Below are 14,909 nucleotides of genomic sequence, written 5' to 3'. Positions count from 1 at the left end.
TGCAGACTTTCAATGTTTTTCCAACTCCTGTGCTCTGGAGAAAGGGTTTGAGGCAAGTGAAGGAACAGTCCCTTACCACAGCGGATGCAATGCCGGTCTAATCAGAGGAGGGGAAAGACCGTATCATTTAGGGTAAACAAAAAAGGGGAGAGCGATTTAATTGGCTCCTGATGTTCCGTCTAACACAGGCCAGAAGTCTTAAAACCTAGAGGCTTATTTTTATTTGTGAGTATATTTATTTTTATTTATTTTTAATGAGTTTTCCATCTGTGCTGATGGAATTCCAGTCAAGAAACCTCCATCCTGGCTTCTTTGATCTTACGCTCACCTTTCAAAAGCACGGAAAGGTCTTCTCTTTCCCTTATGTGAAAGTACTTCCAGCCAGTGTTTAATATTAAAGAGATGTTTATCAGGCTTGGGACGGGCATATTGAAGCTATTCTGCAGTTGGCCCTTTCTCTCCTTGGCTCTTCGTTTGCTCACAGCCAGGACCCTCCCCCACTCCTCCGACTACCATTCTCAACCCACTGTATTTCTGAACATGGCTGGTTTTGTACAGATGAGGAGGTGTGGGTGGCTATTCCTAAAGCTGTACTAAAAGTGAGGGAGAATGAGAAGGAAATGGGCGCTTCTTCTGCGAAGCCTCTGAGGGCTGCCGGCTTCAGCACGCTGTGCTTGCAGGACCTTGATGAGAAGTCCAGGCTTCTGGGCAGTCCCTGGGAGATGACTCTTAGTGAGGAGCCGCTTATTCCCCACATCTAAGAAAGCCACCTCTCTATAAATTATTTAAGTTCAGCAGATCAAACAGGTCTCAGTGAACACATGTAAATACAATGGAATTTGTTTTGTAAAAACCAACCGGTGATACTGTGTGTGTGTGTGTGTGTGTGTGTGTGTGTGCGCCCGCGCGCGCGCGCGCGCGCGCGTCTTTTCAAGTGAAAGGGTCATGAAGCCTAGGTATCAGAAAAGATTCTAGGACAAACTAGCATTTTTTATTCCAATTTGCTTTCCACAATGTTTTTGTTTTTTTGTTTTTAAATAATATGTTTATCAGTTGGCTTACATGTTATATGAGTTTTCTTACTCAATGGAGGTATGTTTATGGAATTTGCACTTCTTCAATTTTTTAAACAAAACATCCATCAAGAGAAATGCTTCAACTTTAAGGAAACTTGATTTTCCCCTGTCTTTTTTTTTTTTTTTATAATTATTATTTTAGACAGGGTATCATTATAGCCCAGGCTAGTCTTGAACTTGCTCTGTAGCCAAGACTTATTTTGAACTCCTGGTCTTCCCACCTTCACCTCCCAGTGCTAGGATCACAGGCAATGCCCCCTCCCCCACCCCAGGATTTTTATCAACCTTAATTTAGAAAATGAGACACAAAAAAAAAAAAAAAAAAAAAAAAAAAAAAAAGAAAATGAGACACAATAAAATAAAGAGTTGTATAGCAAACAGAATCCATTAGTAGTCAAAAACTAAACTAGGGTTTCTTCAAATTATAGACTCTGGGTGTACTTTCATTTACATGTAACTACATATAAATTACAAAATTCAGTTAATATGCAACATTTTAGTAGCCATAGCTTGCAGTAAAAAGCAATAAAGTTCTAAATAAGGTTTTTGAATTTTCTGTTTTGAATAAAATGGTCTTGTCCTGTCTCCCCACGTCTGAACCTCCAGGTTTGGAAGAATGTCTCCATCTCCTCATACAACTCTAATACCACACAGAATAATTAAGCCATTTTATGGACGGTCTATGTGGGGAAGGTTTTTTGAAAGACACCCGCTTAGCAAAATTTGGTGAAGGGGAAAGTGGGCAGCACACTGTCGGCTATTGGAACTGCATTTATTACACATTTCAGACAGCAGAGGCTAACAGCTGGAGCAGCGGGCCAGCTGTTTGTATGTTTCTCTCTGAATCAAAGAGGGAGGGTGCACTTTACAGATTCCAGCTGTGCTTACTTTGGGGTTTCCTGGCTCTCCACTCTTCTGTGTTCTGTGGCCTACGTGTCCAAACCTCGGGGGACACTCTGTCCAGCACGAGTCAGTCTCCTTCCATTCTGTTCTAGAAGTAAGGAATGTCAGATATGTATAATGCTCCTCATGGCCTGAGATGCCAGGGAAGGAGGGAGGAGGGAGGAGGGAGAAGGCCTCGAGGAGGGAGGAGAAAGAAGGGACTGAGAAAGGAGGGAAGGAGAGAGGAGGGGAGGAGGGAGAAGGAGAGGGAGGGAGGAGATCAAGGAAAGAGGGAGGGAGAAAGGAAGAACAATGAGACGGAAAGGGAGGAGAGGGAGGAGGAAGGGGAGGAGGGGAAGAAAGAGGAGGAGAGGAAGAAAGAGGAGGAGTGGGAGAAAGGGGAGAAAGGGTAAGAGGAGGAAGAGACATAAGGATAATGAAGACTGGAACCTTGAAAGTGAGCTCAGCATGGCCCATTAAGTTGGAAGGGAGGAAGGAACAAAGGAACGAAAGAACGAAAGACAGAAAATAAAAATAGAAGCATTCAAAGATGAAGAATTGGCAGAAAGAAAGAGCCTTACCTAATTGTTACTTCCTTCCTAGGTCCTGGTTCTTAAAAATAAACGTGCACCAGTCTCTTAGCAGGCTTGTCAAGTGCGGACCTGCCACAGCTGCACACTTCTTGGGGCTACTGTGAGGTCTGCCTTTTAACAAGAGAGGCTGTCCCTGACAAACTGGAGTTGAAAAGCAGCTGTCCCAGGTTTCGGGGCTGGGAGATGCTCTCTGCAGATGGCCTACATAGCAGAGTGTGAAATCCTGAGAGCAGAGAGGATCTGGGCTTCAGAGGGAATGGGGCAGGGAGGCAGACTTATCAAGGAAATTGCCCAAAGAGCAAAGCCAAGTGACAGAACAAAGTAGGAGAAAAGGAGGTGAGGATTGACGGAGGTCTGCTAAGGGCTTCAGCACGCAGTGTGCCTGGGCAAGTCACACAGCAGACAGAGGCAAGAGGAAAATAAAAGAGACTACTGAGTTGCCGCTAAGGCGTTGATCAAAAGTAGCCAAAAATTGTATCTAAGTGCCCAAGTCTCTTCCTCACCCGTTTCCCAAGATGACGACTGGAAACACCGGCCAGTAACAGAATACCTCAGTGTGCAATGCCCTGGCCTCAACACGTACGTAGCATGGTTAGCTGAATGAGTGAATACAACTTACTGCATGGTAATAGAGAGATGAATGCTGGAGAGGAAGAGTGAGGGGGATCATGGAAGGTGTTGGGGTACCTAATCCCATCCTTATCTTTTTATTCCTTGATTCGGATAACAAGGCTACCTGCCTATAGCAAGTCTCCACGAAGCGGACTCACACCGTGCCTCCCTAAAAAATCTACAAAACAACAGCAGAACAAAATAAAAGGTGAGTCTTAAGAGACACATAAGTGACTGTGAGCCGCTTGAAAGAACAACGGGTTCTCTTGTGAGGAACATACAAGGGGGAAAGCCTTCCATCTCCCTAGCCACGCCCCTTTGCCCCGCACTACATCATAACTCCGTGGCTTTGCTGAGGTCTTGCTTTGCACTTGTCTAGCCCTGGCTTTTCCTAGGTCTAGGAAGCAGCACAGACGCTCCGGGGTGCTGTTTCCCAGACACCTTTTCTAGATGTTTTCATTGCCTTTTGCCCTGAAACTACGAATGTGAGAGTTTTGTGCCAGATGCTTAGAAGTTTTTGCAAATGATAACACAGTATTTAATATTCTCAGCAATACAATAAAAGAGGCATTTTTGTTGTTGTTGTTTTTGTTTTGTTTGTTTTGTTTTTTCGAGACAGGGTTTCGTGGCTGTCCTGGAACTCACTCTGTAGTCCAGGCTGGCTTTGAACTCAGAAATCCACCTGCCTCTGCCTCCCAAGTGTTGGGATTAAAGGCGTGTGCCACCACGGGGTTATCAGTGAGGAAATCAGCTACTAGCCTGAGACCCTATAAAGAATGCCTGATGCAGCACAAGTTCAATAGCCAAAGAGAAATGGGCTGATTTCACCCTATGTTACCTAACACACGGGATATGCCCCATCACGTGATCCTCTCACGGTGCTGTGATGGTTATGCTTTGTCTGAGACATAAAGGAATGCATGTACTCGCTGGCTTTCCTGACGAGTGCACTTTGCCACTTATCAGTTTTGTTTTAATGTTTTTTAGTAATAGTATTTCAAATCTATGAAAATTCATCATTACATCCATTTTCTACTTGCTAATATATTTAATGGAACTGTGTGCAACTTCTAATCATCTTTTAAATCTCATGGGAGACCCTAGTTGGAGTGTTTTCCAAGAGCTACTTAAGTTTTCTCCATTACGTTCTCCTGCTTTTTCTCTTATTTTTTCAATTTAATGAAAAAATTAATGAAAAATCTTCCCGATGGCTGAGAGTCTTCTGGTGAGTTTTCTGTGACTGTACACTCATAAAAGAAGGATTAGAATGACCAGCATCAGTAGCTGGCTCGGGCTTCCTTCACAATCAAGTCGGGCCACCTTAAATACCCTTGGGTAGGCTTCTTATCTGCCTTACGATCTCCTCATGCTGACATTTGGTTGCTGTTATGACAGTATAATGAGGTGGGACCCTTTAGAAGAGACGAGGTCGTAAGGACTCCACCCTCACTAGTAGATTTGTGCAATTTTAGCCAAATGGGTTTGGTCATGATGTCAGCGGGCCCCTGATAAAAGGCTCAGCTCCAATCTTTCCATCCCTGTGTGTCACTTCCTTGCCATGTTATGAGGCAACCAAAGCCAGCACTGTGCTCTGGGACTCCCAGCCTTTGAAACTGTGAGCCATGCAAATGTCCATTTCTCAGAGGTTATCTGTGCTGTAGAATTCTGTTACAGAGACAGAAAATCTACATAGATGCACCTCTTCCCTGTCTCTTTGGAGAGCAGGGAGATATAACATAGAGTGATACCAGAAACCTTGCTTCTTTGGATGACGTAAAGGCTACATCCATGTTTATGAATTCATAATGTGAAACCAGCCTGGACATATGCTAACTAATAAAGAAATGTGTATGTACACAATGGAGTTCTAGAAGCTGGAAAGAGGGAGGAAAATGGACCGAACTGCAGACCATTAGGTTAAATGAAGTAAGACAGACTCCCAGGTGAATCTAGAGAGATGGAGAGAAGATGCAAGCGGAAGGAGGACTGAGCTGGGTAGCAGAGAGCTCTAAGGAGGAGGGGCCAAAGAGGGTGGGGGGAAGAGAACGGAAAATACCATGCTATTCTCTTGTGAAGGATCTGTGCTTAGACATGCATACGAGGAAGGCACAGAAATACATTTGTATGAAAGTCTCATAATGAAAGTTATAAACAACAATAAAAAAATAGACTACTGCCAGATGGCTCAGCAGTTAAAGGTACTCTGCCACCAAACCTGACTACCTGAGTTCAATGCCATATGCATCCACACATGGAAGGAGAGAAGCAAGTCCTGCAAGGCAAACAGACACAGACACACACACACAGACACACAGTCACACATACACACATACAGAGAGGTACACACAGACACACAAACACACAGACACAAGACATATACACACAGAGAGACACACACACACATATACACAGATACACAGACACAGAGACAAACATGCAGAGAGGCACACACAGACAAACACACAGACACAGACATATACACACACAGAGAGACACAGACACATACACACACAGAGATATACACACAGACACACACATACACATAGAGTGATAGACACAAACACATACAGACACACACACACACACACACAGAGAAAAAAGCTCAGGCTGAGTGATGTCCAGTAAACGGACTTTTAGTCTCCTGTCCTTGGGTGACTAAAATGGCTTCTTAACCTTCCCACTCACTCACACAACCTTTGCTCATGGCAGATCTTGGGATTTTGGCACCTGGTTGGAAATGTAGTGCCACTTAGAAGCAGGAAGGAATTACCGCGGTGACTAAGCGTGAATGGGCTTTAATCCTTAACTCGGGCAGTTTTCCTTATGTGCTTTATGGTGGAAATTTCCATGTAGTAGAGGTTTGGAATTCAAAATTGGCTTCAGGAATCATCCATTGTGTTTATCTGGGTTGTCTGGGTTGTTCTTACCAAATGAACCTTGAAAGTAAATATATAAAATCTAAGTTTCATGGATTATATATTCATTATATTAATATAATGGCCCCCTTATCCACAGGGGATATATCCTATGACCCCCAGTGGTGATTTCATAATACCAAACACTGCATAGGATGTTTTTTTCTGTATATTTACAACTGTAATAAAGTTTAATTGATAAGGTAGACACAATAAGAGGTGAAAAAATAACTAATAATAAAATAAGTAATCATATAATATAATCAATAACATGAATTATTATTTTGAACAATAATATATTTAATAATTAACATTATTATATATTATAATTAATTATAATTAATAGTATAATATTATACAGATTTTTGTCCAAATAATGAACATTGCTAGTAATTTAATAATAATCCAGCCGGGCAATAGTGGTGCATGCCTTTAATCCCAGCACTTGGGAGGCAGAGGCAGGTGAATTTCCAAGTTTGAGGCCAGCCTGGTCTACAGAGTGAGTTCCAGGACAGCCAAGGCTACATAGAGAAACCCTGTCTCGAAAAAAACCAAAAAAAAAAAAAAAAAAAAAAAAAAAAAAAAAAAAAAAAAAAAAAAAAATCCAGAGGTAACTGAAACTATAGGTTGGGGATTCAGTTTAGTGGTAGAACACTTGTCTAGCACGCATGAGGCTGTGGGTTCAGTCCCAACCATTGCAATTTTATAGCCACAATAACATAACAACACAACAGTAAAAAGCATGGATGAAGGAGAAAAAGTTGAAAGCTAACTCTCGGGCTTGCTTTTCTTATAGTCGTGTTAAGAAGTGTTCTCCTTGATCTACCCTCGAGTTCTCCAGCAGAGTCTTCTTTCACCCAGGTACATTGGAGACATGAGGGAGTGGAGGAGCCCTGTGGCCACAGGTGGCCCTCTCTCATGAGGAAATGTGGAACAAAAAATTTTATACACCTACAGGTCAGCTTGGCTAACTAGATACTCATTCTCTAAAACTAAGATAATGAAATAGAGCTAGCTAGCTAGATAGATAGATAGATAGATAGAAGATAGATACATAGAGACAGAGAAACAGAGATAGTGAAGAGGGGGAGGAAAAGGTAGACAAAGAGAGGAAGAAAGAGAGAAAGAAGAAAAACAGGAAGAATAAAGAACACAGGAGTCTCCAGGTTCCCCAAGGATCCCAAGCAAGCTCAAAGTATGGAGAAGAAAACATGTCATTTGAATAAGAGACTCATAATTAAGATGGATGAATTCCATTGACAGCAGCCAGCAGGGTAACTAGAAACTGGAATGTGAATTGGATCATAGGTGTGTTTGAAATGTGCATGGCCTATCTACTGTCCTCAGAGCCCCAGCGACTCTCAGAGCAGAGCAGCAGGATATGGCTAGTCTGAGGACCGTGGACAGTTATACTCTCTGGCTTTGGGGTGAGGGAGATAACTGAGTTCTTGCTCATTCAGCTGTGCACAATTGTGAACGTGACAAGATAGAAACATTTCCATCTATTCTATGGGGAAAAAGATTTTCAACTCTCTTATTTGTTGCACCTAAAGTTACAACACCAAATGTTGTATTTTGTTTTAAATATCCCATGAGATTGATGAGCAGAGAAAGACCCCCCCTCATGAAAGCAAAACTGGGGAGGCTTTTGGAAATGAATAAAACCTGATTTGAGCAGCTGGGGAGCCCCTGGTTCATATGGGAAATCCATTGAGCAGAGATGTTTTCTCAGTATTATCTGATAAAAGTTTCAGTTTGGTGTTGCATCAACTTATAGAAGGTGACTAAAAGACCACAGTGAGGCAGGGCATGGTTAAAGAGAATCACAGGATGGAAATAATCTTTTAGGGAAAGGTAGACAAGGCTGTGCTGCAAGATGCTGAAAATAAAGCTATCTAAATATGTGTTGGGCTGCTGGAAAAAAGAGCTCCCAAATACAGGGGATATATATATGTGTGTGTATATATATATATATATAATGTATATATATGTATATATGCATACATATATTATATGTAATATGTAATATAACACATAACCATATAAACATATAACAAAATATAAATGTACAATAATATATTATATATTACACATGTATACTATATTTTATATATATTATATGTATATTTTCTTTCCTGTGTCAAGTAACAATCTACTAGTAAGTAGTCCAGGTTCATGGGATAGCTCTCCTGCCTCCAGTTAATCATTCAGGGACATTATTTAATCTTGCTTCTTCAATTCCTAGGGTGTTTCTTTAGTTGGTTGAAATTAGATCAAGCTATAAAGGGAGAGCACAGAGATGGAGCACAGGCGATTTCCTTTTGATACAGAAGGCTGCCACACCTCTTCCCTTCTGCTGAGGAGAATGATTCCATGTCTGTCTCTGCTACAAAGCAGTCTGACACAAAATGAAGGCAGGCTCCAGCTGAGCATCTATACACCCAGCTAAACTTTTACTACTTGGGAAGAGGAGAAGAAGGATTTCTGGCGACCACTTGCAGGCTGCTCTCTTGAGAAGCATGGAAAGGTAGACCAGCTTCCTTTTGCAAAGCACTCAAAACCATCTGTGGCTCACGGACCAAAAGGTCAGCACCCTGAAGTCACAGGATGCAAGTGGAACCTCTTAGCGACCACCATAAAACTTCACTGGGTTTTAATTGCTGGATTCATTTGCTGGAGTCATTTCCTACCCACCTAAAGGATTCTGTGTAAAAGTGTGGAATATTTTCTTTGCTTTTCTAAAAGGAGCAGTGTGGGTCTTCTCTTTTGAGGCCCTGAAGAATCCTGAGCTCTGCTCAGGGCTGCTCTAAAATCTTTTCTTCTGTTCTTTCCAGGACCTTCTTCAAGTGCCATTGTTTTCTCTCACAAAGGAACACAACGTAAACTCTCCTTAAATGGCTCCCTCTCTCTCTTTAACTCTGGATAGAAAGGGAGAACGTAAAAAGCTGAAATAAACACTGACACTTCTGGACTCATGGAATGTAAATGTCCAGAGATGGAGTGTGAGTGCAGCTTGGTACAGGTGTCAAAATCTGTCCTCCAGATAAGTATCTGTGTGCTGGCTTACCCCCTTTCCAAGTTCTTATTCATGGTGGTCTCTAGCATTGTAAGCTTTCAGACTTACAACTTCAGTTCCTAAGGAAGTCCAGTATTCTCCCGTTTTTTGTTGTTTTTGTTTTGTTTTGTACCTGCAAAAGCCCCAAAGATCGCTGCTACAGAGCCTGACTCTGACCACATTCTTTGGCTCATCTCTAATTAATCAATGTGAGAACTCAATTGTATGGATGGTTAGGACTACATCATAGCCCTACACCCAGGGCAAAAACTGAACCACACTAAATGATAGAATGGAGAGGCATGCTGCTGGGAGCCCATGTGAACAAGGAAGCCAGATGATGGAAATCATTCTCTACCAGTTCACCTGCTTACAAAGTTGATGCATTTGAAGCAATTGTATAGTGACTTAAGTAGTTACCTTTATCATTTTTTATTACATTTTAAATGTGTAAATGTGGCTTGGGCATGTGTGCCCAAGTCCCCTAGGAACATTCGAAAACTCAGAGCATAACTTGTGTAGCCCAGTCTTGTTCTCACCAAGTGGGTCTTGGGGATTGAACTCAGGTTCCTGGGATGGAACTCAGGTTGTCAGGCTTGGTGGGAAGTGTGTTCATCCATCAAGCTAGCTCACCAGCCCGATGCTTGCCAATGATTCAGGTAATTCTCTAACTGCTCACTTGCCTGAGAAGTTCTCTGGCAGTGTCATACTTCAAGTGCTATGCAGTTATCACACTCCCATGACTTTTTGCTTGAGGGCAGGTATATGTTGATCCACAGAGACCTAGTGAGCCCATGAACTTCAGTGTGCTACATACATCATGGTACTCACAACACCCCAACTGTAACTTCATATCTTTGACTTTATATCCTACGTGTATGTTTTTCTGATTTTTGTGTACTTCCTCTCCCTCACGTGCTCTACTATAATGGAAGCTGTCATCCTTGGCCAGACTGCAGGAAATCAAACCTTTATTGCTTAAATATACTAACGTATTTTTCTATGATCCATGAAGTATTGGTTTTGTTGAGCCTGGGATATTGCCTCAGGCTTGCAGTAGACAGGGAATGTATCACAATAATAGCAAGACCATTCGTATCATCGAGGACCAAGAAACGGAGCCTGGTAGTAGCTCTTGTAATTCTGGCACCTGTGAGGCATTTGCAGGAGGGTGAAAGCCCAAGCTCATATTCAGCTGCACAGTTAATATGAGACCAAGATGAACTGCATGAGACCCTGTCTCTAAAACACCACACACAGACACACACACACACACATACATGCACATCCATGTGCACACACATATACATACCCGCACACACACATACACATACCACACACATACACACACACACCACATACACATACACACATACACATACACACATACACAGACACACATATATATACATGCACACACATATGTGCACACATATACATACACACACACATACACACATACCACACACACACACTACATACACCACATACACATACACACATACACGGACACACATACATATACATGCACACACATGTGCACACACATATACATACATGCACACACACATACACATACCACACACACACCACATACACATACACACATACACACATACACGGACACACATACCCGCACACACACATACCCGCACACCCCTCCCCCACAGACACACATACATGCGCACACATACATACACATACACATACACACACATATACACACATATAACACACACCACGCACACATATACACATACATATACACACACATACATATACACGCACACACATATGCACACACACACATACACACATACATGCACACACACACGGAAAGAGAGAGAGAGAAAGAGAGAGAGAGGAGAAATTAGAAAAGAAACAGAGAGCTGTCTATTGCTACTATACACTTACAGCAAGCTAGATGTGTTGATACTTACGAGTTTAGTGTGTGGTGGTGGGGGTTTATAAAACCTACTCTGGCTAAAATCAATCTCATCATTTGTTGCCTACCTAGGTTTAGGTAAGTAATCTGACTTCACCAATGCCTTAGTTTCTTAAGATAGAAAGAATAGTACTTACCTCACAGCACCAACATGGTGTTGAGATGAGCCGATATTAATAGATATAAAATGTTTAAGATGAGTTAAGATCTAAGGAAATAACACAAGAGCCATATAGCTATGTAGTCATAACTTTGTTAGTGATGGTTATAATCTTTTCATGAACATTCGTGTGTAAACACTCCACGAACAAAGGCAAGGGAAGTATTGTTCAGTAGCAAGTTCCCCAAAGCAGGGAAAAATCCTGAAGCACAAAATGCACATTTTCTTTTTATGAACCTTGTCTGAATTAGCCACCTCTGAGTAAGAAAGTGGGAATGACATACTAATGGAAAAACAGGCTAATACGCCTGCCCCCACTTCACATTCGAGGGGTGGAATCATTTATGGGAACACTCTCCAACTTTCTAAATGCTGCAATCAAATCACTGCATGGAGAAAGCTACAAAACCAAGTTCCAAACAATGAAAATATCAGTTTCTCAATGGAGTCGGTCCAACCATCTGGCATTCATATGTCGCTCTGGGGTGAGTGATCGTACAGGCGAGTAATGACCCAACCCCACTTCTAGGCGAGCGGCTTTTATACAGGAAGCTTTCTCTGGTCACTTGTGGCTGGCTACTCTTACCAGAAGCAGCCTCCTCCTCCCACTTCCCCTCTTGATGATTTCAATTCAGATCTTTCTTCAAGGGACCACCAAAAAAAAAAAAAAAAGACTTAGCATGCTTCTGAGGAGTTCAAGGCACCAAGGATTCAGTATTTAATAAATAAATGTGTTCCTTAAGGCAGTTTTTAAGAAAGAAAGAAACAACTCTGTTAGGCAGGCCAAACACAGTTTTAATGATAATTGCCTCTTCTAAATGGATCTAAATTAAATATTGATAATCTTAGTTCATGTTAAGATCTATTTTTGATAAAACTTGGAGCACAGACACTTGATACTTCTCAGGCAAGCTGAGCTACTAAGCACTGGGTACAGTTAGCTATACTTACTTGGTAGATTATAAGGAATAGTTTAAAAATATTGGAAGCCGTGTACGAAAGTGGAAGACTGCTATAAAGTGCCAAGAGTGTGGTAGGTTTTTCTTTTCTGAACCTGAAAAAGATGAAAATGAAGCTGGAAAACAGAAGCGATATTCATGAGACAAGTTAAATAGCAACACAAATAAAATATACATTGGCAAGGTTCAAGAGACCATTGTAACAGGACTGGCAATGTGGATTTCGCAGTGTGCGCTGTCCTGGGACTTGGGTGGGGTGCTGATAAATGTGAGGATGGCCCCTACAGGCTCATTTGTTTGAAGGCTTGGTCAGCCATGGAACTGTGAGGGAAGGGTTAGGAGGTGTGGCCTTGTTGGAGGGCGTGTGCCGCTGGGTGTGGGCTTTGCCCTTTCAGGTCCCATGTAGCTTTCTCTCTGCCTGAAACTTGTGGATCGGATGTGAATTTTCCAGCTCCATGCCTGTCTGCTTCCAGCCATGATGATCATGGATTAATCCTCTAAAACTGTAAGCAATCCTCCAATTATGTCCTGATATCTCTTCAACCAATAGAGCAGTCACAAAAACAGATGGGAAAGACAAAGGAATAAAAAATGACAACAAAGTAGCTAACTTCAGGACAGGGGAATGGATAGAGCTGACCCCAGAGGAGGCAGAGCTAGTGAAGCAATAGCCTCAACTGCCCGGATAAATGCTCGCTAGCCTGTTTTGTTAAGGTTTATAAACCCACTAAGAAGACCTATTTTTGCCTTGGGATTGTCGCTCAGTGGTAAAGTGTTTGCCTAGCATGCATCTACTAGCCCTAGGTTCAGTATGTGGTGTCAGGGTGGAGGTGGGGAGGCAGGAGTGGTACCTAGTTTGGAACAGTTAGATGGATGTTTAGGTTTTATCAACCCCACAGCTCTCTCTATCTCTCTGGGTCTCTCCCTCCCCTTCTTTGTCTCCTCCCTCCTCCCTCCCCCTCCTTCCTTCTTAAAAGAGCAGAGAAGTCTAATGTGCACAGAGACTGAAATAGACACCAGTGTTGTGGAGCGTTTGGATTGCTGTGATAAAACACCTTAAACTAGCCAGTTATTTTTCTTTTCTTTTGGGATTGTGATGTGGCTAAGTGGTATAGGACTTGTGTGGTATGTGCAAGGACCTAGGTACGTTCCACAGTGCCTATGAAAGAACATTTAAATAGACAAACAATAATTGTGTACATTATAGAGTATGGGCAGATTTTAAACAGAAGAAATGCATGAGTCAGTGTTGTAAACCTGGGAAGTCTAAAAGCTGAAGACTGGTAGATTTGTATCTGGTGAGAGGGCTTGTTTCCTACAGAGATGATGTCCTCTCATGGTGTCTGTGAATGGCAGAATGGTGAGGACGTTGTCTGGGGCCTGTTATATGTATGCTCACCCTTCTTACTCATAACCAGAGTCATCATTCTCTAATCACCTCTCAAGTCCCCTCCTCCTCCTTATACTGCCCCCCCTACGATTGGGGTTCAGCATATGAAATTGGGTGGGACATAAATATTTAGGGCCTGGAAATCAGTCACAAAACTTTTTTTTTTTAAACAAGATATGAAGGATATGCCAATTGCAGAGCATTTTTAAAAAAACATTAAAAGGAAAGAATAAATTAAACTGAGTATTTAGCACCAGAAACTGGAGAGAGTAATGAAATGAACCTGGAGAAGTTAGTAGGAAGGATTTGACTGTAAACAGAACACCGGATGAGATATGTAGCAATCAAGGAGCATGATTAATAAATCCAACTAGCTGTGCCTCTGTACAGATGAAGCAACCTTTAGTAATGTGAATGTATAAAAATTAGTAAATCTATAATACTAACATAAACAAAGGACTAAGACATGACTTAATAAGGAGATTATAACAGTTTCCAGTCAGGAAACTTGAAAATATCAGCTGAAAGACTGTTACATGAAATTTATTTAGAGATAAATAGTAAGATAACTAGGACATTTGTGGAAGTACACATTACAGGTTGTGCTTCCTGGAAGCCAGCTGGTGAGGCCCAGTGAGAATTGCAACATTTATTAGAGAACATCTCCTATGGAAGGGAGAGATGGAGAAGCAGGGAAGGTAGGAGGGTCCACAGACTGATGCAGAACTCTGGTACTCCTGCAAAGCCTTTGCTAGTTCAGCCTGGGCCTTGGGAGCAAAGGTAGCCCTTTGGAAATGTCTCTCTTTAGACAACCACTAGGCCTAAGTTTCCTTAGGCATTGGCTATGGTCCACCCTGAGAAGAGAATCATCTTGGTTGTCACCACTTTGCTCACTATTCCCTGAAGGAATGTGCCAAGGAAAATCAAGTTCCATCTCAAAAGCCACAGAGGACTGTGCAGGTACTCAACCTCTGCTAGCCACACCCTTTGAGTTGGATCAGAACAGGGCTCCAAGGGTAGGAAATATAATGCTATATTTAGAATATGAACCACGAATTCTCCCAAGATGGAGAAACCCTCATCTGGCCAACTTGATAGCAAGTTGCCAGCTGGTCCCCTCCAGTAATAATCCATTCCAGGAATTCAGAGGTGGCTTCTGTAGCTGGCAGCTTGCATATTCAGAAACAGCACTTGTTAGATTGCATTTGATAAGCAGGACACTAAGCTGAGTGCCTTGGATTTGGATTCACCTAGGAGATACAATTCTGGGCAAGCATTGCTGACTAGTGTGTGTGTGTGTGTGTGTGTGTGTGTGTGTGTGT

The 14,909-nt window shown here is 42.1% G+C and overlaps 1 protein-coding gene across 2 annotated transcripts in view; it reads left to right on the top strand.

The window, feature by feature from the left end:
- Lpar1 (lysophosphatidic acid receptor 1) overlaps positions 1-14,909 on the top strand; it is a 170,176-nt gene that overhangs the window by 17,651 nt on the left and 137,616 nt on the right. Inside the window, exons 2-3 of one of the 2 annotated variants that reach the window (XM_031377501.1) lie at positions 2,562-3,130; positions 3,283-3,371. The exons of the other annotated variant lie outside the window; for it this stretch is intronic. The gene's annotated coding sequence lies outside the window, so the exon portion shown is untranslated. The remainder of the gene's footprint in view (positions 1-2,561; positions 3,131-3,282; positions 3,372-14,909) is intronic. 2 annotated transcript variants of the gene reach the window in all.

This window comes from Mastomys coucha, unplaced genomic scaffold, assembly GCF_008632895.1.
Source record: "Mastomys coucha isolate ucsf_1 unplaced genomic scaffold, UCSF_Mcou_1 pScaffold18, whole genome shotgun sequence".
NCBI classification, from domain to species: Eukaryota; Metazoa; Chordata; class Mammalia; order Rodentia; family Muridae; genus Mastomys; species Mastomys coucha.
Note: the sequence above shows the minus strand (reverse complement) of the source record. Positions and strands in the feature narration are given on the sequence as shown.